Genomic DNA, 26,130 nt, shown 5'->3' with positions numbered 1-26,130 from the left:
AAAAGGGATTAGGGTCAGGGTTAGCCTCTTCATATCTCGGTAAAGAGGATGTGAAGCTTAAGATAGACATCATTTTTATTGATATTTATGTAGAAGGAGATAGGTAATGTTTTTTAAATTCATTCTTCTTTTAGGCAGCACAGTATTTGTTTGGAAGAAATACTTTGATAAGCTACCTAAGGTAGAGGGCAAGACTGCAAAGACATAAACTACTGTGTGTAAGATAAGAATCATTTATATTCTTTCTGAAATCTAGAGTGAGCATATGAACTTCTCCCAAGCATATCAGCACTTAGAATGACTTCGGGTGAAAAACATAGAAGTTTCTTTATAGTTTCTTGAAGGCAAGAGTTATATCTGTCTTGTTCACCAAGGAGCAGCCCCAGGATCTGGAAGGATGCCTATATCTATATCTATAAACATAGATGATATAGGTATAGATGTAGATATAGATACAGATATAGGTGTAGATATAAATGATAGAGACAGTGCGTCCTCATATTTTGTTGAATGAATGGATGATTGTAGAAGTCTGAGCTTCAGGGAGACCCCAGCTGACTCCTGGGTTGTATAGGTAACCTGCAGATTGGGAAGATGTCATTTAGCAAATGACTGCACTTGTTACAAAGACGACAGTGGATATTTCCCAAGAGTTTTTTTTTTTAAGATGTTTTTCAACAGAGTAAAACATGTAACTCAATAGAAGTAGACAATTTCCTCTGTTGACCTTTTGAACATCGAAAGTCATGTGTGACCGAGCTCATTCCTGCTTGAATTGTTAAGTGTCTTGAATCGTTGGTGGAGACTTTGCTGAGTTCATTCATTTACTAATTTACTGTTGGTTTTCAGTGTTTATTTATGCCAGACCCTGTGCTTATTAGCACTGTGATTACAGTGACAAACAAGGGGAATAAGACACCCCACTCTAAATGAGCTTATAGTTCAGAAGCAAATGTAGCCACGTCATCACCAGGCTATTAGGTATAGGCTGACTGTGGGGGGCAGGGGAGGGGAAGGGGGGGATCCAAGCAAATGTCTTTCAATTGCAGTGGTTGGTACAGAGGAAATATGTCTGATAACCACAATGACAAGCTCTGAATATTTGTGTTCCATGTGAACAAATAATTCAGAACCTAAACATCTTTCGCATGTTGACTTGGCAACTATTTAATGGGAATATCACTGCTGGCCTAATTTTAATCTATGTTTGTTAAGATAGTGATGGTTTCTGTAGACGTTTCAGCACAACACAATGACTACAGTGGTTCTCAATTGGGGCCAGTATGACCTCTCCAGGAGCTTTTTGGAAATATGTTGGAGCCTTTCTGGTTCTCACAATGACTGGGGACACTGGGCAGAGGCCAAGATTCCTAGACACCCTACAGCTCAGTAGCACAGCGGATTGTTTGACCGGAAATGTCACTGGCTCCCCACTGAGAAGCACTGGGAGAGATCAAGTCATTCTTTCTCCCTTTCTGTGTTCTGAAGCTCCTGCTCTAGGTATCCATCCCGGGCTAAGCATGTAAAGAGGCAATCCGTTCCCACACTGGGGCACAAGACAAAAAGAGTCGTACCAGAATGTGTGATGACTAATGCTATGTTCATAAGGGGAGCGGTGATCCTGGAGTTATAACCCCAACCAAAGGACAGTGGGGAAGAAAAAACGTCAAAGCCCATCAAAGCCATGAGTTATAGGCTGGTCCTCCAGAGGCTGAAAGAGGCAGAAGGAGGAAGGAAGATTTTCTTTCATAATTTGCCTGATTGTGGGGAAAAATGCCCAATCTAATTCTCAGCGTAAGATCATTAACGAATTTTAAATGTGCAGACCCAAGGCTGTCCTACCCAGTCTTAAAAGGATTATGGATCGTTTTAAGGGACTTTTCTGTTCCATCAAAACTTACCAGAACTTTCCTACTTTGTTGAGGTAGAAATCTTTTTCATCTTAATGAGATTGATCCTTTCTTTGTTCTCTTAAAACTAAATCTAAAGCATGTCCTTATCAATGCTTCTATTACGCAGGTTAAATATTCCAGAGGCCTCTATCCTCCAATTTTTTTTAAAGGAAATCTGTTCAAAACCACTGGGGATGTTGTGATCAACATTCTAAAAGGTTTCATTTACCTTAAGTATGTCAGGCAGCCCCCAGATTTAATTTTGCAAACCATTGTGTTTTATTTCAGTCACACAATAAAACCTCACTTATCAGGAAGTGCCTTATCTGTGAACTTCAAATACCTAGGACATGGTAAACTCAGGGAACAAAGTTCCTGATTTTTATGCCCAAAATGGAAAACTTTAGGCGTCTCCAGGGAGTCAATTTATTTTCAATCTACATAGCGTTCTAAGGAGCTTGGTTACCTGGTTCTCTAGCTTACAACAGATTGGAAAGTGAACAGCCAGAGTCTTGTTTAGTTCAGGTTGGGGACTGGAGCAGGAGCCTGCCTATAGCCTAGCAAGAGAAAATGGCATCAAACATTTGAAAACAATAAAGGAAGTCCAAAACCATGAGAGTCTGGAGCCTGAAGCATGGCAGGTGCCCAGCTAGGGGTAGTCATTGATGATCATAGTAATCATATCGTAAGAAGTGAGAGAAGTTTGTGGCATATTTTAAAAGGTTCCCCTCAAATTTGTAATTTTTTTAAGTTGTGTTAATTATAAGACTAAGCTATAGTGGTCTGGGGGGAAAAAAAACTTATTTAGACTGTCTTAGTTCCTAATAAAATTGGACGGATGAGGCAGTTGTATGTGAACTTCAGTTGAGAAATCCACCATTGAAAGTTGGAACGATTCAAAGCTGATCACAGCAAGTTCTGTCTTTTCTTATGCCCCTCAAAGGCTAGGTGTGTTTCTGACCTACAGACTTCCTGATACTGTGTGTACTTCACTTGGTTTCCTCATATGCACATTTGGATCCGTCCTGGCTCAACCTCATGCTAATGTGTATCCTCAGGCTGGTTCATGCATGAGATCATCAGTTCCCAGCATTTATTAAGGTGGAAGGAGAGAGCTTCTCCTACTCAGTTCGCACTAGTATGGATAAAAAGGATTGAGGAATTGGACTGAAATCAGATGCTACCAAAATAGAAGATAACTGTTACATAATATTAACTAAAGCTTACTTATTACATTATTTCTATATCTTTGTTTATCACTCTTAGATTAATATAATTGCATTTGTATTTGTAGAGTATGATTTCTATGAAATCAGTTTATTTCAGAGAAAGACTAATCCATGTTGATAGAGTAAAATGTATAGCCCTAAAATGCTTGTATGTACTGGGTCACTATTGTTCTAATACCCAATGTCTGCTAAGGAAGAAAAATGTAATAGTTACTGAAATGATGATAAACAATGGGAGTGCTTTGAGACAATGAACTGGATGCTCTGACGGAAAAAAATATGGTGGGAGGAAGATTGACCTGTTTTCTATGCGAAATTTTGAATTATAGAACCATCCAGTTATAGTTATATTTTGATGCCCAAAGTGGGCAGCATAGGTAAATGGTTGCCCTTACCAAATATTGCCTCTTCTTGTCTTATTCTTTCCTGAGTTTTTAACATAATATTTCTGCCCTCTTACTACACAGAGCTAAATTTTTAGACTGTTTATATTATGAGGAAATTCTGAGATGTAGGTTGTCATTTGCATTTTTAAGCATTATGCAAGCGACTTGTAATCATTGAAGAGTTGTATAATTATACATAATCTATTTAATGGAATCTAAAATAGAACATATGCCTTGCTGTAGCCTCATGTTTCTCATTTGAGAATAAAATAGCATCTCTTTTCCTCACATGACAATGTTGTGAATATTGTTTGTAAAGGACTTTGAGAATTTCAAGACAAAGGTGCTAAAGGTTTTTCAGTACAGAAATGAATATTGTTGCAGTTCTTAATTTATCTTCCTCATTCATGAAATAGTTTCAAATTCCTATTTATTCCAAACTCCGTCTAGTTGTTAATTCAAGGAGTGAGATACTGAAAGATCAACTTCACATGTCTCATCTTTTCCTGTCTAGTTAATGAATGTATGTTATGTCTCCATTCAGTATATACAACCTATTTTAAAATAACTATAGGGAAGACTTCTTTATTAAGAATGTCTGAGTGGTAGATGTGGAAGTATTTTTTATGTACTTGCCAGTGGCTTTATAAAGTAGAAGTTCAATATAAGCAATCCATTTTAATCCTTTGCTGTTCTAACTTTAAAGCTCAATAAACATTTGGTAAATGAATGTTGAATGTTAATGCATTCTGTTTACCCAGCTCATGAAATAGACAAAAGGAGGCAGGTACCTTAATAAAGGCAGCAGTGACTGAAGCCCTTAATCCTGGTGATATGAAGGTGTTTAAATGCAACTCGCTCTTCCTGAGTGACTCTAAGTCAGGAGCAGTCAGTTCATCTGCAAACATCTTATGTGTGGTTAAGAAATCTAAGTTAATTTGTAGAATTTAATAATTCCCAGCACTGCCCAACAAAGTAATGCTAGATCTTAACTGTTTGTTGCATAAATAACAATTATTGATATTGGCTTATAACACTGAGTATCTTACACAACTCTCCTGGACTTACCAGGGATTCCTGAAACTGCCCAATCTCATTGGACATCATAGTCAAGAATAACACGTTTCAAAGGAATCCTTTCTCTTGCTTGTTACCAGTGTAAATTTTGGCTCTGACCATATCCCCAAAATATGAATATAAAAATTTATCAAATTATATATTTTTTAATGCAATTTTTTTTATTGGAGTATAGTTGATTTACAATGTTGTGTTAGTTTCAGGTATACAGCAAAGTGAATCAGTTAGACATACACATATATCCACTCTTTTTTAGATTCTTTTCCCATATAGGCCATTATAGAGTATTGAATAGCGTTCCCTGCGCTATGCAGTAGAGTAGGTCCTTATATAGAGAGAGTCAAATATCAGATTTAAGACTGCGATTGGAAGGTAGGGGATAAGAAACAGCTTGTATCGACCTATTATAATACGTTTGCAAGGATTGTAGCTCTTGAAACTTTAAATAGTGTCTCAAAATTGTCATTAGGAAAGAGCCTTTTATAGCCAGTATTTTTCATAACTGTGTCCTAGGTGGTAGGCAGGAGATATTCTCTGTTCCTCTGAGTTTTGCCCCAAGCATCCAGCTCTGCTCCTGCACATAGTAGCTCTTGATGAGTAAATGCTGAATGCGTCACTGAGTGGTACTTTCCGCGGTGTCTCCCCTCCCCACCCCAGCACACAAGGTGGTGTGTAATGATTGTAATGATCCTGCAGAAGCAGCAGCACATTTCCATGAAAATGGTTGGCAATTGCATACTGGGATATGAATACATAAAAACATTTATGTAGGTGATTGCAAATTTATCCAACATTTTGGGAGTTGTCTTCGTGCTTCATAATTTTTAGGTAACAGGAATTGTTAAATGCCTGAACTTTTTGTTTAATTGCCTTGTCTATTAATAGCATTTCAAAGGAAAGAATATTTTTTCTACTTCTATGATTTTTTTTTCTTAAGAAAACTCTTATCTCACATTGTGTTTTTTGGTAAATTATTGTGGTTATTGATTGATTTCAGAATTCAGAAGTGGGCAACTTTGTTTTGTAAATATTCATGTAATAGAGTTTGGGCTTGATCAATATGATCCCTTGTTCTCATGCATCTATTTAAGCTGTCCTGCCAGGAAATGCTAAGCCTCAGGCATCTTTTCTAAGAAGTCAGGGAATCAGCTGTACAGATTGTCTCAGAGTCAGGCACTTGATGCTTAAATTTGTAGGTTTTTCCACAGTGTTTGTGGTCGAGCGTTCAGATTTATTAACTGGCGCCATACCTAAATCATCAGAGCAGGAGTGGACGACCAATCAAAACTTGGACATTTTCCTCTTAACTCAATGTTTAGTTTAAGCGGCTTATCCAGAATGTCTGTGGGCTTTAGCAGAGAGGAAACTCATATTTTAAAATAAATGCATACTCACTTTGGGCTGAATTTTAACTCAATAAAAAATATGTTATTTTGCAACAAGCTCTTTAATATGTTATCTGTTTAAGTTTACCTGGGATTTCATTTCATATCAAAGAGGAAGGGAGGATGAATAAGGGTACCATTCATACGTTAAAAAAGGAGCTGCAAGCAAAAAAAATAACAGGCTTTTTGGTATTCCGCATAAATCTTGGCCATGTAACCACAAAACAAAAGGGACTAGAGGATTTAACCTGCAGCATTTTCTAGCCTTTTTATCATTCAGAATGAAACAAAACTGACTGTTGCTTCTTGTTTGTTTGTTGATATCTAAATTTGTTCTTCAGTCTGTGTATAAAAATAGCAAAAAAAATCATATTGCTACTTTAAATTTATTTTGAAAAAACTATAAAATTAAGAGATTTTGAAACGGAAAAATGGGTGTGGTCATGCCATCTTTCCCCATTTTTACACAGCCAGGAAGGAACAGAGGAAATGAGTGCAGGCCCCTGCTCTTTCTCCTGTAACAAAATTTTGAGTGCTTAGTTGATTACAGTGTAATTTTACTCCTTAATAATAGTAAATAGTAAATAAGTAGTAAATAAGACATTATTTTTAAAGCACCTAGAAAGGTGTAGGCAAATAATTTTTAACCGATTTCTTTTTTTTTTTTAACATCTTTATTGGAGTGTAATTGCTTTACAATGGTGTGTTAGTTTCTGCTTTGTAACAAAGTGAATCAGTTATACATATACATATGTTCCCACATCTCTTCCCTCTTGCGTCTCCCTCCCTCCCACCCTCCCTATCCCACCCCTCTAGGTGGTCACAAACCACCAAGCTGATCTCCCTGTGCTATGCGGCTGCTTCTCACTAGCTATCTATTTTACGTTTGGTAGTGTATATATGTCCATGCCACTCTCTCACTTTGTCACAGCTTACCCTTCCCCCTCCCCGTGTCCTCAAGTCCATTCTCTAGTAGGTCTGTGTCTTAATTCCCGTCTTACCCCTAGGTTCTTTATGACCTTTTTTTTTTTTTTTTCCTTAGATTCCATATATATGTGTTAGCATGTGGTGTTTGTTTTTCTCTTTCTGACTTACTTCACTCTGTATGACAGTCTCTAGCTCCATCCACCTCACTACAAATATCTCAATTTCGTTTCTTTTTATGGCTGAGTAATATTCCATTGTATATATGTGCCACATCTTCTTTATCCATTCATCTGATGATGGACACTTAGGTTGCTTCCATGTCCTGGCTATTGTAAATAGAGCTGCAGTGAACATTTTGGTACATGACTCTTTTCGAATTATGCTTTTCTCAGGGTATATGCCCAGTAGTGGGATTGTTGGGTCATATGGTAGTTCTATTTTTAGTTTTTTAAGGAACCTCCATACTGTTCTCCATAGTGGCTGTATCAATTTACATTCCCACCAACAGTGCAAGAGAGTTCCCTTTTCTCCACACCCTCTCCAGCATTTGTTGTTTGTAGATTTTCTGATGATGCCCATTCTAACTGGTGTGAGGTGATACCTCATTGTAGTTTTGATTTGCATTTCTCTAATAATTAGTGATGTTGAGCAGCTTTTCATGTGCTTCTTGGCCATCTGTATGTCTTCTTTGGAGAAATATATATTTAGGTCTTCTGCCCGTTTTTGGATTGGTTTTTTTTTTTTTTTTTTATATTGAGCTGCATGAGCTGTTTATATATTTTGGAGATTAATCCTTTGTCCGATGAGTCATTTTCAAATATTTTCTCCCATTCTGAGGGTTGTTTTTTCGTCTTGTTTATGGTTTCCTTTGCTGTGCAAAAGCTTAGAAGTTTCATTACGTCCCATTTGTTTATTTTTGTTTTTATTTCCATTACTCTAGGAGGTGGATCAAAGAAGATCTTGCTGTGATTTATGTCAAAGAGTGTTCTTCCTATGTTTTCCTCTAAGAGTTTTATAGTGTCCAGTCTTATATTTAGGTCTCTAATCCATTTTGAGTTTATTTTTGTGTATGCTGTTAGGGAGTCTTCTAATTTCATTCTTTTACATGTAGCTGTCCAGTTTTCCCAGCACCACTTATTGAAGAGACTGTCTTTTCTCCATTGTATATCCTTGCCTCCTTTGTCATAGCTTAGTTGACCATAGGTGCTTAGATTTCTCTCTGGGCTTTCTATCCTGTTCCATTGATCTATATTTCTGTTTTTGTGCCAGTACCATATTGTCTTGATTACTGTAGCTTTGTAGTATAGTCTGAAGTCAGGGAGTCTGATTCCTCCAGCTCCATTTTTTTCCCTCAAGCCTGCTTTGGCTATTCGGGGTCTTTTGTGTCTCCATACAAATTTTAAGATTTTTTGTTCTAGTTCTGTAAAGAATGCCATTGGTAATTTGATAGGGATTGCATTGAATCTGTAGATTGCTTTGGGTAGTATAGTCATTTTCACAATATTGATTCTTCCAGTCCAAGAACATGGTATATCTCTCCATCTGTTGGTATCATCTTTAATTTCTTTCAGCAGTGTCTTATAGTTTTCTGCATACAGCTCTTTTGTCTCCCTAGGTAGGTTTATTCCTAGGTATTTTATTCTTTTTGTTGCAGTGGTAAATGGGAGTGTTCCCTTAATTTCTCTTTCAGATGTTTCATCATTAGTGTATAGGAATGCAAGAGATTTCTGTGCATTAATTTTGTATCCTGCAACTTTACCAAATTGATTGATTAGCTCTAGTAGTTTTCTGGTGGCATCTTTAGGATTCTCTATGTATAGCATCATGTCATCTGCAAACAGTGACAGTTTTACTTCTTCTTTTCCAATTTGGATTCCTTTTATTTCTTTTCCTTCTCTGATTGCCATGGCTAGGACTTCCAAAACTATGTTGAATAATAGCTGTGAGAGTGGACATCCTTGTCTTGTTCCTGATCTTAGAGGAAATGCTTTCAATTTTTCACCATTGAGAACGATGTTTGCTTTGGGTTTGTCATATATGGCCTTTATTATGTTGAAGTAGGTTCCCTCTATGCCCACATTCTGGAGAGTTTTTATCATAAATGGGTGTTGAATTTTGTCAAAAGCTTTTTCTGCATCTATTGAGATGATCATATGGTTTTTCTTCTTCAATTTGTTAATATGGTGTATCACATTGATTGATTTGCATATATTGAAAAATCCTTGCATCTCTGGGATAAATCCCACTTGATCATGGTGTATGATCCTTTTAATGTGTTGTTGGATACCGTTTGCTAGTATTTTGTTGAGGATTTTTGCATCTATATTCATCAGTGATATTGGTCTGTAATTTTCTTTTTTTGTAGTATCTTTGTCTGGTTTTGGTATCAGGATGATGGTGGCCTCATAGAATGGGTTTGGGAGTTTTCTTTCCTCTGCAATTTTTGGAAGAGTTTGAGAAGGATGGGTGTTAGCTCTTCTCTAAATGTTTGATAGAATTCACCTGTGAAGCCATCTGGTCCTGGACTTTTGTTTGTTGGAAGATTTTTAATCACAGTTTCAATTTCATTACTTGTGATTGGTCTGTTCATATTTTCTCTTTCTTCCTGGTTCAGTCTTGGAAGGTTATACCTTTCTAAGAATCTGTCCATTTCTTCCAGGTTGTCCATTTTATAGGCATAGAGTTGCTTGTAGTAGTCTCTTAGGATGCTTTGTATTTCTGCGGTGTCCGTTGTGACTTCTCCTTTTTCATTTCTAATTTTATTGATTTGAGTCCTCTCCCTCTTTTTCTTGATGAGTCTGGCTAATGGTTTACCAATTTTCTTTATCTTCTCAAAGAACCAGCTTTTAGTTTTATTGATCTTTGTTATTGTTTTCTTTGTTTCTACTTCATTTATTTCTGCTCTGATCTTTATGGTTTCTTTCCTTCTGATAACTTTGGGTTTTGTTTGTTCTTCTTTCTCTAGTTTCTTTAGGTGTAACGTTAGATTGTTTATTTGAGATTTTTCTTGTTTCTTGAGGTAAGCTTGTATAGCTATAAACTTCCCTCTTAGAACTGCTTTTGCTGCATCCCATAGGTTTTGGATCATCGTGTTTTCATTGTCAATTGTCTCTAGGTATTTTTTGATTTCCTCTTTGATTTCTTCAGTGATCTCTTGGTTATTTAGTAACATATTGTTTAGCCTCCATGTGTTTGTGTTTTACGTTTTTTTCCCTGTAATTGATTTCTAATCCCATGGCGTTGTGGTCAGAAAAGATGCTTGGTATGATTTCAATTTTCTTAAATTTACTGGGGCTTGATTTGCAACCCAAGATGTGATCTATCCTGGAGAATGTTCCCTGCGCACTTGAGAAGAAAGTGTAATCTGCTGTTTTTGGATGGAATGTCCTATAAATATCAATTAAATCTATCTGGTCTATTGTGTCATTTAAAGCTTGTGTTTCCTTATTAATTATCTGTTTGGATGATCTGTCCATTGGTGTAAGTGAGGTGTTAAAGTCCCCCACTATTATTGTGTTACTGTCAATTTCCTCTTTTAGAGCTGTTAGCAGTTGCCTTATGTATTGAGGTGCTCCTATGTTGGGTGCATATATATTTATAATCGTTGTATCTTCTTCTTGGATTGATCCCTTAATCATTATGTAGTGTCCTTCCTTGTCTCTTGTAACATTCCTTATTTTTAAAGTCTATTTTATCTGATATGAGTATTGCTACTCCAGCTTTCTTTTGATTTCCATTTGCATGGAATATCTTTCTCCATCCCCTCACTTTCAGTCTGTATGTGTCCCTAGGTCTGAAGTGGGTCTCTTGTAGACAGCATATATATGGGTCTTGTTTTTGTATCCATTCAGCCAGTCTGTGTCTTTTGGTTGGAGCGTTTAATCCATTCACGTTTAAGGTAATTATCGATATGTATGTTCCTATGACCATTTTCTTAATTGTTTTGGGTTTGTTTTTGTAGGTCCTTTTCTTCTCTTGTGTTTCCCACTTAGAGAAGTTCCTTTAGCATTTGTTGTAGAGCTGGTTTGGCGGTGCTGAATTCTCTTAGCTTTTCTTGTCTGTAAAGCTTTTGATTTCTCCATCGAATCTAAATGAGATCCTTGCTGGGTACAGTAATCTTGGTTGTAGTTTCTTCCCTTTCATCACTTTAAGTATATCATGCCACTCCCTTTTGGCTTGTAGAGTTTCTACTGAGAAATCAGCTGTTAACCTTATGGGAGTGCCCTTGTATGTTATTTGTCGTTTTTCCCTTGCTGCTTTCAGTAATTTTTCTTTGTCTTTAATTTTTGCCAATTTGATTACTATGCGTCTCAGTGTGTTTCTCCTTGGGTTTATCCTGTATGGGACTCTCTGCACTTCCTGGACTTGGGTGGCTATTTCCTTTCCCATGTTTGGGAAGTTTTCGACTATAATCTCTTCACATATTTTCTTGGGTCCTTTCTCTGTCTCTTCTCCTTCTGGGACCCCTATAATGTGAATGTTGTTGCATTTAATGTTGTCCCAGAGGTCTCTGAGGCTGTCTTCATTTCTTATCATTCTTTTTTCTTTATTCTGTTCCGCAGCAGTGAATTCCACCATTTGTCTTCCAGGTCTCTTATCCGTTCTTCTGCCTCAGTTATTCTGCTGTTGATTCCTTCTAGTGTATTTTTCATTTCAGTTATTATATTGTTCATCTCTGTTTGTTTGTTCCTTATTTCTTCCAGATCTTTGTTAAACATTTCTTGCATCTTCTCGATCTTTGCCTCCATTCTTTTTCCGAGGTCCTGGATCATCTTCACTATCATTATTCTGAATTCTTTTTCTGGAAGATTGCCTATCTCCATTTCATTTAGTTGTTTTTCTGGGGTTTTATCTTGTTCCTTCGTCTGGTACATAGCCCTCTGCCTTTTCATCTTATCTATCTTTCTGTGAATGTGGTTTTTGTTCCACAGGCTGCAGGGTTGTAGTTCTTCTTGCTTCTGCTGTCTGGTGCATGAGGCTATCTAAGAGGCTTTTGGAAGTTTTCTCTTTTTATTTTTCTTAATTAATTTTTTTTATTGGAGTAGAGTTGATTTACAATGCTGTGTTAATTTCTGCTGTATGACAAAGTGAATCAGTTATACATAGATACACACTTTTTTAGCTTCTGTTCCCATAGAGGTCATTACAGAGTATTGAATAGGGTTCCCTGTGCTGTACATCAAGTTCTTATTAATTATCTATTTTATATATTGTAGTATATATGTGTCAGTCCCAACCTCCCAATTTATCCCTCCCCCTCTTTCCCCCTTGGTAACCATAAGTTTGTTTTCTACACCTGTGACTCAATTTCTGTTTTGTAAAATAGGTTCATTTGTACCGTTTTTTAGATTCCACATATAAATGATGTCATATGATATTTGTCTTTCTCTATCTGACTTCACTCAGTATGATGATCTCTAGATCTGTCCATGTCTCTGCAAATAGCCTTATTTCATTCTTTTTTCTTGGAGGTCACTCTTGATGCTCCTTTCCAGTGGGCCTTTCTCAGACCTCAGGTAGTTTCCTCACACTCCTGCACCAGTCAGTTACGCCTGTCGATTTCTGGAACTCTCTCTCTTTGCAGCTGTTTCTTCACTGTGCTGCTGACTCTATTCACTTTGCTCTCCAGAAATTCTCAACTTGGCTTCTCCAACCCAGGGAGAACCCTGCCTCTGTGTGGGTTTCCCTTTCCTGCACTGCAACCTGGAAAGTGCTCTCCAGGCCGTAAACAGGGACTATCATATGACTTAGTTCATTTGGTTTCTCTTCTCCTGAGGATCCCTGCCTTGTGCTGCCTGTGGTCCAGTGTCACCATCATTTTATATATTTTGTCCAGTTTTGTATTACATGCCTAATGAAAGTTTGTGAATCCCTTTTTCCCCCAAGAGAAATGATTGTGACTTTGTCTACAGGTTTTCACTTTTTTACTTCTTCCAGCATTACTGCACATCTCTGTTCTACTTTGTATTATTCCTCAAGATTCACAAGTTACCTCTCAATAAACTGTAAGCTTCTTGAGAGCAGACTACATGACACACCCTTTTTTAAATTCCCCATTACACATAGCAAAATGTGCTGTACCCAGATGGTGCTTTATAAAAGTCAATCAAATGATTAATAAATTGTCTCAGAGGTATTTATGTTTTTTTAATTTATTTTATTGAAGCATAGTTGATTTACGATGTTGTATTAATTTCTACTTTACAGCAGAGTGATTCAGTTATACATATATATATATATATATATATATACACACACACACACACATATTCTTTTAGTTCCCTGTGCTATTCAGTAGGATCTTGTTGTTTATCCATTCTATATGTAATAGTTTGCATCTGCTAATCCCACACTCCCAATGCATCCCTTCCCCACTCCCCCCCACCTTGTATAATATGTTTACATTAATTAAAATGTGAGAATTTGGGCCTCTGTTTAACATTGCAGATAAATGGAATCCATTTGTCTGTATTTGCATTCACTCTGCTTTCCCCCTTTAAGTCCTTCTGCACAGTTTTACCAGGGACAGGAATAAGGGAATAATAAGCATGTTCATTAAATTTCTAGATGATACCAAAATCCAAAGGGAATCATAATCTCAAAATATAAGATTAGAGCTAATATCCTTGGCAAGTAGGATGAGTGATCACAAATAAGTAAGTAAAATTAAATGAAACTACAAGGTATTAAACTTTAGAAAGAAACTAAGCCACATGGTGCGATAGAAATGGTTGGAACCACGTGAGATCATAAGAGCCATAGTGAATCACAAATTGAAAATGCGTCAAAAATGAAGTTTCCTGTTATAAGATGCTACATAAGAATGGCAAAGATAATTATCCTTTTATAGTTGTAATTATAAAACCCTTATTAAATTCAGTGGCATTTTTGAGATCTATTTTTATTTTAAGCACATTAGCAAATATAGGGTTTTAAGAAGAGGGCTATTAAAATGCTGCTAATGGATCCCAAGAAGAAAAGGTACCCCCCTTTTTCCCTTTTCCTTTTTCATTTTTCTGTAAGAGCAAGGTGTGTATACAGCAAATTAGCATGTTTTAACAAAGAAAACACACAAACAAAAAGGAACAACCACTGCCTTTAACTGAAACAAAAGCAATAGCCTTAGTATTGGGAGTCAGTAAATGAAAAACATGACAAACTGTCATTAACATTTACTAGGTTTTCAGTGGTTGCTGTACTAACTGCTTTTCAGGCATTACAAAAGAGCGCCTAGCATTGGAATAGCTCTTTTGACTTTTCAGCTTATCCTGAATATGTAATCCCACTTAAACCTCACAGCTATTCTGTGAAATATTATTTCCATTTTATAGACGATAAAATTGAGTAGTTCCAGAGAAATGAATCCTAGGTCAAGTCAGATAGCTAATTATCAGCATAGTCCAGACAAATATGGAGGTCTCTACAATACTGTGTCAAACAAATAGTAATCCCAATGCTTGAATATATGTGGAAGTGCTCTGAAAACATCAAAATGCTATAAAATGGAAGGTGGTAAATATTACTGTCTGTAGTCTGGAGATGGGGCCCTTCTGTGAAAGTGCTGCTGTGAATTTCTGTGAATCCCTTCAACATTCAGGAAGCAAAAACTTATTATGTATTTTCCATGTTCTGGCAGTAGGAATGCAAGAGACACACAACCTAAGACCTTCGTTGTCAGCGAGCCTTGATCTCATTGACTCCTCCGGGGTATGGTGGCCATTAATATTATACACTGATAATGTTGCCAACTCCTTCCCCACTGTGCAAGAATAGTTCTTCTTGGGGAACTAAGATCCCACATGCTGCGAGGTGCGGCCAAAAATTAAAAATAAAAATAAGTAAAATATAGTTTAAAAAAAAGAATAGTTCTTTATGTTACCATGCCACCTCCATTCATTTGCTTTGTTGTTGTTTTGTTTATTTTTTTATTGAAGTGTAGTTGATTTTCAGTGTTGTGTCAGTTTCTGCTGTACAGCAGAGTGACTCAGTTACACACACACACACACACACACACACACATATATATGTGTGTATATATATATATATATACATTCTTTCTTTATATTCTTCTCCATTATGGTTTATCACGGATATTGAATATAGTTTCCTGTGTGTTGTTGTTGTTTTGTATTCCTCTTTAAAAGTGATAAGTTCATAACAGGGCCGCTTGAAGTGAATGTTGAAAATTTGGGCGAAAAAGGCTAAAACTGATGCTGAGTCGGAAGAATTATCCTTTGCTTGGAGAAGACTCCTCTTCCATTGGAACAAAAGGAAAAGAGGGATGAATTGGCACAGAGGCTGTGCGGCAGGTCTGCTTTCTCAGTGAATTCTTTGGAGCAGATCAGCTGCCCAGATGTGTGTGTCGGGCATGAGACTTGGGTATGGGAAAGGTGAGGAAGTGGAATAGGGGTTTGAATTGAAGGAGTTTTAAATAGCTCCCATGGAAACCCCACTTCTCAGAATCCTTTCATATCCTTTCTGTGTGCGTGTGGTTTTTCATAACAGAAAACAATCTTGGTACCTTCCGAATGTCCAAATTTAGCATAATGGGTTGATAAATTAAGTGACATTAACTCAATGGAATAATTTTGGTAAAAGGAGACGATTCTCTAGCCACTTCTCATCAAGATTTATCTCTTGAGTTGACAAATTCTGAACAGGTAAAGACATGTCCACATAGTTACTGTTCAAGAGAGTCTTGTCCAGATGAGCCTGAGATTGCCTTTGGTTGGATAACAAGTGCGATCATATGAAAGAATTTAGTCATGCAGTTGACTGGCTACCACTGAGGTAACATTACATGACTCTAGAAAGTCTCCTCTGCCTTTTTCCGTAGTCTACAACTCAGAATATTCTAGAAAAAAATTTTTTTTCAAGGCCCTTCTGGAATCATAGACTTACAGCAGGCTAGAAATGAAAGGGACCTAGAGTTCATCATTTTATTCCCTCATTTTAGAGATGAGGAGAGTCTACCAGTCACGGGGTGCCTTACTCAGTGGTCCAGAAAGTACTAGTGATGCTGCAGTTCTGCTGCCCAGGCTTCTCCAGGGAAATGCTGATCTTTCACTGCGGGAGCCAGCAAACATCTCTACAGCTCTCTCTCTATTTAGAGAGCCTGGGAATCTGTCTCTGTCCTCCTGTTGGTGTTCATTGGCTCCTAGGAAGCAAGGAGATCCCTTTGCCATTGGCCCTTTGGCCTTGCTGGCTATTTAAGTCCTCATCGCTATGGCAATAAGTCCTGTTCAGGGTCAAGTCCGGTTAATGCTTTGTTATTTTCTAGTTATGATGTTTGTAATGCTAATTGTTCATGGCAACAGAAAATAGGAACCTACGCAGACTTTATTTTGACAGTCTGTGACATTTGACAGAAATAAACTGAAAACACATTTTTAGGACAGAAGATTAGTAGTTGAATCTCTTGATGTTGCTGGTGTCAGATTGGTCATAAAAACTGAAGTCTACTTCTTTCCTTACTCAGAAAGTGGCATTGTAGGAAAAGAGCCCAACTTCTGACTTTCATCTATTTTATTTGATCTAAGAATGTATGAAATATGTTGGAAAGGCCCTCGAGAGGTCAGTACATTCAGCATGCATCTACATGGTCAAACTGGGGAAAAAATCAAACTGGCGAGGAATGAAGAAATGAATGAGTATTTTCTTAACAAAAATACATACTAGAAATGGGAGAGAGAAGTAAGAAGAGGTGGTATGTATAAATAACTGAAATTCTGAGAGCTTATCATCAACTGTGGGATTACCATAAATGGATATGCTGTCATATAGAAGAAATAAAATGAAGGGAAAACAAGAGGAAAAACAGTTCACCTATCAGAGCACACTGCCCTGCCAAGGCTTGTTGAAATACAGGATGAATAACAAGGGTCCTTTAAGCATAATAACTAAATATTTATTTACCAATACTACAAATAAAGAAGTTTAAAAGTCTTCCTCTTTAAAATGCAGTAAACTCTTAATATCATTTCTGTTTTTACTTGATTTTAGTAAGCATGCACAGGGAGCTGTAGAGAGTTCATGAAACATCCAGCCCTTCCTCTTACAGAGTGTTCTCTGTGTGGTATCGGTTATAGCAAATACAGAAGGAAGGCCATCCATGCTCCGAAGGTCATGGATCTCACTCACCCTCCTGGCCAGGTGGATGGGGAAGTGGTTTCTACATAAGAAAGGCAGTCAAGCTCCCAACCAGCTAAGCTACTTTAAGAACATGCAGACTCCTACGCTTTAGAACAAAAACTTCCAGAAGGCTTAATATTGACGCAATAGTAGGTTTAGCAAAGAGATGGAATACAAAACAACAACAACAACAAATTCACAAAAACCCTGATTTCTTATTCTAGCTTTGCCTGTGAAACACCGTATCCCTTAAAAGTCCTTTAATATCTCTTAAAAGTCCTTTAAAAGTCCCTTAAATCCCCCAGGCCTCTGAAGCATCCTATTAAAAAAAAATACTGTGTGTCTCTTCTACTTCTAGGAAAATATTGTGAGATTTAAAGAGGGGTAATGGGATGCAAGAGGGAAGAGATATGGGAACATATGTATATGTATAACTGATTCACTTTGTTATGAAGCAGAAACTAACACACCATTGTAAAGCAATTATACTCCAATAAAGATGTTAAAAAATAAATAAATAAATAAAAAATAAAGAGGGGTAATGGGAAAGGACCTTCTGAACATTTAAAAGTAGACATTGTGTGTGTGTGTTATATATGATATATGATACATATGTATAATATAGAGAGAAAATTATAGAGAGACTGAAACACATAATTCCTAGGACTTCCTAATCCTAAGAAAAAATGAAAAGTTTTGGCCATTTAAAGCACGTGTGGGTACAAAATACAAATGGAGTTCATAGGATATATGTTAAATAATGTAGCAAAAATAGAAAATGTGGGCAGAAAGGATTTTGCTTGTCGATCAGTTGTTTTTGTTTTTTTTTTTTTCATTTAGCTTCCCTTCTTTCCCAACTGACTTTTGTACATTTTTCTTTCTGATAGTATCTCAGTAAATGTCTGCTACATGCAACATGGAAAGCAAGCTAATGCAGTTATTTTAAAAATGGATATTGTTTGTGCATGCCTAAGATAAATTGAAGTTGAATTGCTAATTAAATATTAGGGTATTAAATTAATGGCATAAAATGTGTCCTCAAGAGTCTAAACATTTCAGACATGAGACTTAAATTCCAATTCTGTGTCCTCCATTTCTCCTGCAGGAAAAGGAGAGCAACCAAAAGAGAACCATCTCAGATTTATGTAAAACAACTTCCTATTCCTCTGAAAGTGTAGGTCCGTGTAATGAAAACAATTCCTTTGGAGAAGAAGTGAAGGGGAACTTCTGAGGTTACGAAATTCCCCTTTCATTGCAATAAACATTAATTATACTAACCTTATAGAATCAAAACTATTAACAGATCACTTCTGGTGGTCATTTGAAGTGAACAACTATAATTACATATTATATAATGAGTGGAGTATATATAAAGTATGAATAACAATCATAATATTAATAGCTATAATTTATTTGGTAATATTTATCATGTGCCAGGTGATTTATGTATATTACCTTATCTTCACATTGACCATGCAAGATATATATTGTCTTTGCAGGAGATTACACGGTAATCAGATAGATCCATCTGGTTCCAAAGCTAAAGCCTTTTCCAGTTACACCAGAATTTCAGTTGTGTCCTACAAACATTGATGTGTGTGTGAATCACTCTGGGTATCTTGTTAAAGTGCTGGCTCGGGTTCTGTAGGGCGGCGGTCAGAGGCCTGAGATTCTGCATTTCCAACAAGCTCCCAGGTGATGTCAGTGCTGCTGGCCCATGGACCACACTTTGAGTAGCAAAGTTCTAAAGCAGGATAATTCCAGAGTAGGTCAATAGAAATGATTAGAACAAAGAAGTACTCCTATTCAACGTAATGGGTGAGACTGAGCTAAACGTGACTGAACTGATCATGTCAGTGCAGGTCTTCTCAGAGCCTGTAATTTGCTGTGTGCCTGTGACTTCCGGAAGGAGAATAGTATATACCCGATTTGTCAAATCTATTTGGCAGTAGGAATTTTTTCTCATAAAGCATCATACAGGGTTAGTGTTCACTTCTGAAGCATTGCACTCCATCAAGCTGACTGTTTAAAAGTAATTTTTTTTTCTGGAAAACACTGTAATAAAGACTTGACAGTAGTCAGGAGAGGGTGAAATTATAGAACCATTATTATGCCTAATATATGCCTGGTAGTTACCGGAGTTGGGAAAGGATGGGGTGAATAGGGAATACAAAGATGAAGAAAGCAGGACTCGTGCCTTCAAGGAGAGGTCAACCTGGTGAAAATAAATGTGTAAAAAATTAACTGCAGCGCAGGATTAAATAAATTCTAAGTTGCAGGCTGAAAAAAAAAAACATGCTGTAAGAAATAAAGGGAGGAATTGTTAATTTTAAACTTTTGTTAGTAGTTTGGAATTCTACTTTTTTCTTCCTTATCCGATGCTTCCGTTATTGACATCTTTAGACACTGTGGGAATTGCTTATGGAGAGATGTCGAGGGCTGAGTACATTTTTCAGATTTAACCTTTTACCATATCATAAGTTTCTTTTTTGCTTTACTTCTCCATGGGGCTGGGCTACAGCATGAGTGATTTTTTCTTTTTCTTCAGAATATGTCCTGCATGATTTTGCACATCTAGGTTTTGAATTTCTTCTTTAATGCAGTTGCTTTATGAGGGGAGTGGTAGGGCCTGTGGTCCATTTGCTTTTCCCTGCCGGCGTCAGGAGAACCTAGGCAGTTGGTAGAAAGGATGGCTGTGTGTCACCACCTGTGCCCGTAGCACCCTCGGCTGGTCTAACAAGGCTCTGAGCAGTCTTGTCTGAACTTCCCTGGAGCTAATCTCAAATGTCTCAGGCAGAGGCATCTACGTTGTTGTTATGACACTCAGAGCTGCCAAAGAACTTTAGTAGCAGAGTTGCTGGTTCTCGTAGACAAGAAGCCCTAAGATCTTCTTTGCTTCACCATGTGAATTTTGGTAATAGAATTACTGACCTATTCAGCATGTAGAACAGTTGTGTAAGCACCATGTTCCAAAAGAGATCATGGCATTTTGCTATCAGCTTTGTTTCTGTAACTTCTTTTTCTAGATCACTCAATAATTCCATCCACGTTTTCTTCTCAGGGTCCAGAATCATTTAGGGTCCACCTCTTCCTTTCCAGTCAACACTTAGTTTATTTTGGTCAAATTCTGTCCATTACTGGAGCTCCTTTCCTCTTAAAAATTGCAGAAACAAAACCACAAATGTTATCATATTACTACCTCATTTAAGAAATACTTACACTCTGGTTTAGAACACTCTGGTTTAATACCCACCAAAGCTCTGTAATAAGTCATGTTAACAGCCCACTGTGGAAAATCCCACAGCACTTGGAAAGCACAACTGACCTATGGCATTTTCAAATTTATTAGCTTTTCTTCGACTGTGCGTTGTTGCTCTCAAATTCTATGGACATGTGTTTGTGGAGGCCTAAATCCGCATGGGCTCTGGGACGAGGCAGGGGTCCCAGGCAGTATCTGCCTTTATGAGTTCATGTGACTTTATGGGCCTCTGGCAGTCTCAGCTTAATCAGTAATGCCTGTGACATGGAAAGTGTATTTGTGAAAAATGGTCATCAAGTGAAAGAGATAATCTCACTGAAACTTAAAAACATGTTTCACTTGTGGTGTGGGGATATTCACAGGAAATATGTGACTTCCTACGAAAATGTGATTCAGAAGAAAGCTAGACGCCTGGATAAACATTTCAGTGATGATGAGTTTAAGGATGCAAGGGTGTTTGCCTTAGAAGTTTTGTCTGCTGTTCAGGGGGATGAGGGACAGGACTGCAGGGAAGGTGGCTGTGTAGGTGACCAGGGGAAGGCTGGCGAACCAAGGGGAGGCTGGCGAAGGACAGTGGAAAGACAGCAGGGCGATGACCTCCACACCGGGAACTGTTGGATTTAAAATAACTAGTGTTGGTTGTATACCTGAAACTAATGTAATAGTGTAAATCCACTAGACTTCAAGAAAAACAAACTTACATGGGTAATAAAGAATCCAGACCTTTGTTGACGGTCACACTTACTTGTCCCAGAATGAAAGTTCTCATGAGAGTTTTATACCAATTTGTCATAACAGTGGTATTCAAGTAAAATACACTTCGTTAAATTCACATTTCTGATGGTGCTTATCTTTTCTTTCCAGTGGATGAGTTACCTAACCTTTTGATTTCAGAAGCATTTCAACCCCAGAAGCATTCAACACCTTCCTTCCTTCTTGACTTTATCCACTGTGAAAAACTTGACTATATCCAATGTGGCATTCTCAGCATTCCCTCCTGAATCTCTTCAATTCTAACACTTCTGCCCATTCCCACCTTTGGACTTGCCTAATCTCTAACCTAGATGATAAGAATCACCTTCTAATTGATCCATTTGCCCTAAGACTTCTAACTCCAGACTCTTCACACTGCCACCAGGATTCTCTCCAAAAAATGAAAAAAGAAGAAAATCTGTTAATATAGCAAATCTACTTCTAGAAAACTCTTCTACAGAAACATTCACTTAAACAGATAGAGATATACGTATCAAAATGTTAGTTACAGTTTTATTTGTGACCAAACAGTTGGGTGACCTGTCTGTCAGTATGGAAATGATAAAATTTATTCTAGTGCATATATATTATAGACTGGCAGTCAGCAAATGTTTTCTGTTAAGGACCAGATAGTAATATTGCAGGCTTTGCAGGCCATATGGTCTCTATCATAACTACTCAACTCTGCTCTTAAGAAAGTAACTATAGACAATATGTAAACAAATGAGTGTGGCTGTCTTCCAATAAAACTTTATTTACATAAACAGAGCTGTGCTGATTTGACCCTTCAACCCATGGGCTGCGGAGCCTGTTGTAGATTACTATGCAAACATTAAGAACAATGAGATAAATCGGCATGTGCTGACAGGGAAGTATACTCTTAGGTAACCAGTAGACTATAGATGTATCCTGTTTCTTATCCTATCTTTGCGGTTCTATCTTTGTTGAAAAGAGGGATACATACTCAGAGGGAGATAGATACAGATGCAGACAGATAGATAAAATAGATGACAGTATACGTGAAAAAGAAAAATCCAGAAGAAAACATACCAGATGTTACTAGAAGATTATCCTGAGATAGAATAGGTGTGAAGGCAAGAAAACTTTCCATTTGTATATATCTTACATTTTTATATATTCTGTAGTATTTGAACTTTTACATGATTATGTATTATATTTTTGTTATAGAAAAATATTGAAATAATGAATTCTCTCCCCAAATCTGATTCTGTCCCTCCACTGTTTCAAGACCTTCTAGTATTCTGCATCATCTGTAGGATAAACTCAAAGCAGTTGATCAGAGCATCAAAGGCAGTTCACAGTCTGCACAGCTGTCTACTCTGGTGTCACCTCCCATCATCCTGCCTCCTCTGCAAAGTCTCCCTACTCCCGTGGCTGCCATGCCGCTCCATGACTCCCTCCCTTTACAAAGACCGCTTCCCTTTCTCTAAATGGCTTTTGCCCTGCTTCTCCTCCAGACAAACTCTTACTTATATTTCACAGCCCCAGCTAGATGTCCCCTGCTTTCACATCTTTCCCGTCCCCTTCAGGCAGAAGTTGCTCCCAACACTTTATTTTAATGCATACTTGGTTCCATTTTCCATATGCACTCTTAAAATTAGTTTCTAATCATTTCTCAATCCCCACACTCAGCACAGAGCTTAGCACACTGTACATACTCATCAAGTCTATGCAGGTGAAAACTTCTAGTTAAGGAAATATTTTGAGTATCTTAGTGATATGATAGGGAGATTTTTACACTGAAATTTAAAATATTCAGTAAAGTCTACAACATAGACTCGTATGGCAAAATTTTTTAAACATCCCCATCTAGAAAAGGGTTCTTCGTTAATGATCTGTAAGAGAGAAGTGCACATTCGGGTGTCCCTTAGGGCCTAACGTACTTACGTTTTTTCAGCATCATCTAAGCAGCCAAAACAAACAGAAGCTTTTTGCAGTATAAGTCAAACAGCACATTTTATTCTAAAATGTTGACTTTATAGCTATATTTGTAGTGAAAGTATTCAGCTGCAAATGATAGAATACTCTATTAATGGCCTAGAATATTAAGAGCTTACTTGTCTCAAATACGAGATAGTCTAGAGGAAGGCAGGTGTTGATCTTGAATTAACTGCTCAGTGGTAGCATCAGGGGCAAACGCCCTTTCCATCTTTACTTTTACTGTTTCTTAGCACATTGATTTTGACCCCCATCCTTGTTGACTTATGGTTGCAGGGTGACTGCTGCACCACCAAGAATCACATCCACGTTCAAGGCAGGAGTTAAAGTGTAAGAACAAAAGACCTTCTCTTCTTTGTCTTTAATTCTGAAAGAGAAGTCTTTACTAATAGTCTTTGCCTTACGTTTCGTTGGCCCCTTACCCATGGCCACTCATATCAGTCTAGTTAAGGGAAGTGAGATGAAGATGATTAGTTTAAATCAATCATGATTTAACCCTCAGGCTTAGGAGAATGAGCATAGCCTCTCTTAATTGAAGGAATCTCTACCTGTTACCTCAATATGTAAGGATTTTGTTAGAATGGAAGACAGAGGGAGGATGAGCGAGCATCCAGAGGGAGGATGAGTGAGCAAAGAACTTCTACATCAGTGTTGCTTAGCCATTGTCAGATTGGTAGGTGATTGGACTCAGATATACTAGAAGAAAAATCATGGAATTTATAGTTACACAGAAGGATTCTAGTTCTGCTATTAACAACTATGGGAACCTGAGATAATTACTTAACTTCTCTGGACATTTTGCTCTATCTTTAAAATAGGAGAAAATACTATATGTCTCACGGGATTATTGCGAGGACTCAACCGAGACGGCCTACCTCAAAGCCTAATGCAATGCACCACGTGGCCGTCATGCCAGCAATCCAGGTCCCTTCTTTATTGGTCTTGGCACAGGGATTGAACTTGATCGACTCTTCCTTATCCTTGGGTTTCAGTCTCCATTTGAGTCCACTGATGTCACTTTTCTTTGTACCATCATGGCTGTGTCAGGCTAGATATAAATTAGGTTCTTTTAAAGCTCTAAGTGTGTATTTAAATAGTCAAAGTAGGACTACCTTGGCAATGTGTTTATTTAAAGAGAGTGGTGAGGTGCTCACAACACACAGCAGTTCCTGTGTTGCTTAATCATGAAAGCCAAATACTGTTCCAACATGGGGAGAAGAAGGATTTGTACAATCAGGATGTAAAAGAAGAAAATTTAATTTAGGAACCAACGCAAAATGAAATTTCTTTTGAATCTGAAGTCCTTGGATGACATAGCTTTGATTAAATAAAATATTTTGTTCATCAACGATGACAGACATTCCATTAAATAAAATAATGAGTCTAAGGGACTGTTTCGTGCTTCAGGATAGTCTTGACCCTCCAGGGCCCTTCACCCATCCTTTCCTTCTGGCAGCTTTCTACAAACTCTGGGGTTCCATGTGAGCAAAGTCCCTCAATTTAGAAACAAGAACTATCTGATCCACACCTTGTCAGATATCCCTACTACTAAAAAGGACCAGGAAGGTTTTCCCTTCACAGAAAAAAAAGACACCATGTACCACTCAGACATTTCCCAACAGCTGCTGTGGTGCAGGGTGCCGAGAGGGAAGGATTTGGGGAAGGGGAAATAACTTCCTTAAAACTTATTGTGCAATAGTTCTGGAACTCTTCCTGTCATAAAAGAGGGAGTCAATCTCCATGGCAAAAAAGGATTTGGAAAAAAAAAACCCAAAATCAGAAAACCTCCCATGTATTCTTTATATGAATTCTGTCTTTTTGGAGCCCTACTGAACTGAACTTTGCAATAAGTGCTATTTGATATCATTCCCTTATCTGACAGCCTCCCATATCTGTTCTAATTTAGGATCATGGCTCCAAAAAAAAGTTCATGTCTTTAGGTAAGTTAAAAAAAAAAAATCAGATAGTTTTGAGAATTACTAAAATATCAAACAATAACTTTATCTTTGACATCTACATTAATAATCCAGTAACACTTTTCTATTTATTATTAAAGAAATAGTTGGAATCTTGAAAGTTTTCCTACTTACTTCTTGAGGAATATTTGAACTGCAGCCTTGCACAATTAAGTATTACTCTCTGAAAAGTACTTATTTGGGAAAGTCCAGGTACTCTTTTTATATTTAATACAGTCAGCTTTTTAAAAAGTGTAGGACTGTCTATGAAAATGTTCAAGATTTCTACCCAGATGGGAGAGATTTTTCAGTTTTCAAGATCTTACCGAAAAGAATTGTGCCATGAAAAAGGTTTAAAAACACATATTATCTTTTGTAATATGAACAGAGAAGTGTCCTCAGTCTCCTTAAACAGAAAATTCAGTTCGGCTTTAACTTGTACTTTGAGAACTCCCAAAGTAGCAGTTGTTTTCCTCAGTTGGTTGTGTACTACGGCAATGCCTGTAGTGTGTTTGATTTCAAGATTCCATTTTAGGCTGCTTAGTGAAAGAAAGCAGGAGGTATTGTACAAAATAAATTGTAGAATACCGTCATGTGATGGGAGAAACAAACGTTCAGTATATTGCAACTTGTCGTTATAATAATCAGTGGAGAGGGGCAACAGGCTATCACAGGGCAGAATTTGAGAAGCAGCCTAAGATTTAGGGATGCTGCTAGTGATACAAAAAGGTTTTCAGTTCAGTACAGGTGAGTTTTTAAGAAGGGAGCTTTCTGGGAAAGATTGGTTTAGCTATAATGCCCTGGTGCATCTCAACCTTAAGAGACTTTTAACCTGTATACTTATGTGTACACCTGAAGTTCTAGCATGCTTTGTACACGTCCTAATAAGAGAAGACTGATAGGTTTTTTTGCATCCCTCCTTTCTTTTGTGCTTGTTATTTGTTTCTCCATTCATTTTCTTTGTATTATCTTCTCTGTTGAAAGGGGCATCAAATGATGATTTGGCATCTGGAGACGTTTTTCCTATTACTTCCTTAGCAGCATAGTGTAGAGGCTAAAAGCACAGACCGTGGAGCCACACTCCCTGAGTTCGAATCTGGGCTCCACCTGTTACCAACCTTGTGCCTCAGTTTTCTCACCTGTAAAATGGGAATAATAATAGCTCCTATCTTATAAA

The 26,130-nt window shown here is 37.4% G+C and overlaps 1 protein-coding gene across 8 annotated transcripts in view; it reads left to right on the top strand.

The window, feature by feature from the left end:
* The window catches only part of CHRM3 (cholinergic receptor muscarinic 3), a 532,253-nt gene that overhangs the window by 348,591 nt on the left and 157,532 nt on the right, over positions 1 to 26,130 (top strand). The gene's annotated exons all lie outside the window — the stretch shown is intronic.

Source organism: Balaenoptera physalus (assembly GCF_965194825.1).
Source record: "Balaenoptera physalus genome assembly, chromosome: 14".
NCBI classification, from domain to species: Eukaryota; Metazoa; Chordata; class Mammalia; order Artiodactyla; family Balaenopteridae; genus Balaenoptera; species Balaenoptera physalus.
This window is presented reverse-complemented; position numbering and strand designations above follow the sequence as displayed.